General features: G+C 41.5%; 1 pseudogene; it reads right to left on the bottom strand.

Moving 5' to 3' along the window:
* Positions 1–268: 268 nt before the first annotated feature.
* Positions 269–825, bottom strand: LOC132044583 (protein BOLA4, chloroplastic/mitochondrial-like; annotated as a pseudogene).
* Positions 826–3,419: the final 2,594 nt, after the last annotated feature.

The raw sequence follows: 3,419 nt of genomic DNA, 5'->3' as shown, positions 1-3,419 counted from the left end.
TGCTTGAGAAATTTGGGGCAAATCCTAATGAGATAGATCATGGTCTTTTTTTTTTTTTTTCATCAACCAGTAGTAGGGAAGAACTAAATTCTAAAAATGAACCAACTGCTCTTACAAAATGGCAGGAATTCAATGCCCCGTCTCTAACTAACAATGTAAAGCAATACTACTTTAAAGTTAACATCATTCGAAGTTTTCTTTTTTCGTAGTAACTGTGTATGATATCAATGAAAAGTTTCGTGACTTGAACATAAAGTAGTTGACCAGGTGGTGTTTTGATACCTAAGACGATCACTTCCCTGCAGCTGCTTCAGTTGGTGTTTTGGTAGTCATCTGGTCAACTGCATGCACAGTGTTCTGAAGTTCTTCCCATATGGCTTTGTAGACCATCCTCTGCCTATTCACAGCAGATTGTCCCTCAAAAGCTGAAGAGATTACATCAATGCTGACATGCCGACCATCACCATAAGCATCTTTCACTACGACTGTGTCCGCATTCAACTGTTCCTTGATCTTTTTTTTCCATAGACTGCATAAGAGGAGAATCAAATGAGCTATTATTTCCAGTATCGCTACTTGCTCGAATACTGAAACTCCGATGACAAGCAAATGCATCAATCTTCGACCCTATAAGGGGAAGGACCTTAATCGACCTGTATGAACGTGAAGAAACAGAATAGCATTTCACAATGGCAGGTAAACGTGGCGGAACGGAGGTGCTCAATCGACGGATACACAGCGCCGCCATGTTTGGCTTTACAACAAACAGAGCCTTCGTCATCTCTACTTTTTTTATGGTCACAAGCGAATTAGATCATGGCTTTTACTCCCTTAACCACGGAGTTTTCCATGGTAAAATTTCTTGAGATTTACATTCCTCACTTTACTTCATTTTTAGGCTGAAGAACCAGGTTCTTCAGTGCATTAGGGGCAGCATAATATAACAAAAATATAGTAACTTTTACATGATATCAATGGACCATAGCGTCTTATGTCCATCTTCATATTCTCCAATGGCCTTGCCTTTCGTTACTACTCTCTTTTCCACAATAACGGCTAACCTAATCCCAATTTGTTTGTTGTCAATGTATATTCGAGTTTAATTAAACTTGATTGAAATACCTACATTATTTGATCTCCTCTCTTTACTTCCCCCTCTCATATCCACTGCCCACATCTCCAAAAAGAAAAAAGAAAAACAAGAAAAAAGGTCGCAAGAAATCAAATACCATGAGAACTTAAAAAAAGAAAGAATAATGAGGATGAGAGGGAAAGTACACTTAGGGATCGTTTGGCAGAATGTACAAGAATAATGCTGAATAAGGTGTATTAGCAATATTGGTATTAATAATGCTGGCATTAGTTATGATGGCATTATTTCTTATCCACTGTTTGATTTGGTGTATTAAAAAAGAAATGCATTGCATAATTTAAAAAAAAAAAAATTGATTGTTAACATAAATATCCTCCACAATCTTTAGCTTTGTAAAGGGGTTTGATTGAACCACATACAACGGATGCATACATGAGGAAAGAGGACCTTCAAATTTCATTACTGCCGCAGTTTTAAAGAAAGTTCAGATTTTAATTTGTTGTTCATCTTTCTTTTAAATTTCAATTTTCTGTTTCAACTTATTTGGGCAGCCAATGTAGATGCCTCATTGTGAAGACAACAGTATCATCTCATATTGTTGTCAACATGGCATTGAGTGAAAAAAGTATATAGTAGGAGAATATATGTATTGTCAAGATTCTGAAAAGAAAAAAAAAATTCTCCTGTTTGGATAAATTAAAGTAGGTCCAATTTAATAATTTGGAAAAGGTTTTGAGGGACTTCAGGGGCAATTGAAAAAAAAAAAAAAATTGTCTCATGTTTCTAATATATACTTAAGCAACAACATACCCAGTTGAATCCCATAATGTGGGGTTTGGGAAGGGTAAAGTGTACGCAGACCTTACCTCCACCTTGGAAGTTAGGGAGGTTGTTTCCGAAAGACCCCCGGCTCAAAAGAAAACAAGGGAAAACATGGGAAAAGAGTCGGATACGGACAAACAAATCAAAGCAATGCAAAAATGAGAAATAACAAGAGCAAGGAAGTTATGATAAAACAAAGAAAGATAGACAAGACCCAACACATAGAAGCAGGATAAAAATACTCCTAATACGGGAAAGAAATCCTCATGGCCCCCCACTAGCCCCCTACCCTGATACTCAACCTCCACCCCCTCCTATCACCGGTCATGTCCTTGGTAAACTGAAGTAGCGCCATATCCTGCCGAATCACCTCTCCCCAGGCTTTCTTTGGCCTACCTGTCCCTCTCTTCAGGCCCACCACTGCCATCCTCTTATACCTCCTTACTGGCACATCAACGCATCTCCGCTGCACATGGCCGAACCATCTCAACCTCCCTTCCCGCATCTTATCCACCAAAGGAGGCCACAACCACCTTGTCCCGAATCACTTCATTTCGAATCCTATCTCTCCTAGTATGCCCGCACATCCATCTCAGCATCTGCATCTCTGCTACCTTCATCTTCTAGACAAGAGCTTTCTTAACTGGAGAGCATTCCGTCCCATACAACGTAGTCGGTCTAACCATCGCTTTGTAGAACTTTCCCTTTAGTATAGGCGGCACCTTCTTATCGCACAACGCCCCTGATGCGAGCTTCCATTTCATCCATCCCGCTCCAATACGATGTGTGACATCATCGTCAATCTCGCCAGTCCCTTGGATGATCGACCTAAGGTACTTGAAGCTTTCTTTCTTCGGGATGACCTAAGTATGCAGCTGCACATCCTCGTCCTCTACCTGAATCACATCACTGAACTTGCACTCTATGTACTATGTCTTAGTCCTGCTCAACTTGAAACCCTTCGACTCCAGAGTCTGTCGCCAAACCTCTAGTCTCGCGTTAACACCGCTCCGCGACCCGTCAATAAGCACAATGTCATCTGCAAACAACATGCACCACGACACCTCTCCTTGAATGTGTCTTGTCAGTGCGTCCATTGCCAAAGCAAACAAAAACGGACTAAGCGCAGACCCCTGGTGCAGGCCCATCATGCCTGGGAAGTGCTCAGAGTCACCTCCAACCGTCCTTACCCAGGTCTTTGCTCCATCATACATGTCCTTAATCGCTCTAATGTATGCCACAGGAACACCTCTAGCCTCCACACATCTCCACAAAGACCTCTCTAGGGACTTTGTCGTAAGCCTTCTCAAGGTCAACAAACACCATGTCCAAGTCAGTCTTCTTATCCCTATACTGCTCCACCAACCTCCTCACAAGGTGAATGGCTTCTGTAGTCGAATGCCCCTGCATGAATCCGAACTGGTTCTCTGAAATAGATACTATCTTCCTCATCCTCGCTTCCACCACTCTCTCCCAAACTTTCATCGTATGGCTTAACAGCTTG

The sequence above is a fragment of the Lycium ferocissimum genome, unplaced genomic scaffold (genome assembly GCF_029784015.1).
Source record: "Lycium ferocissimum isolate CSIRO_LF1 unplaced genomic scaffold, AGI_CSIRO_Lferr_CH_V1 ctg4949, whole genome shotgun sequence".
Taxonomy (NCBI): Eukaryota; Viridiplantae; Streptophyta; class Magnoliopsida; order Solanales; family Solanaceae; genus Lycium; species Lycium ferocissimum.
Note: the sequence above shows the minus strand (reverse complement) of the source record. Positions and strands in the feature narration are given on the sequence as shown.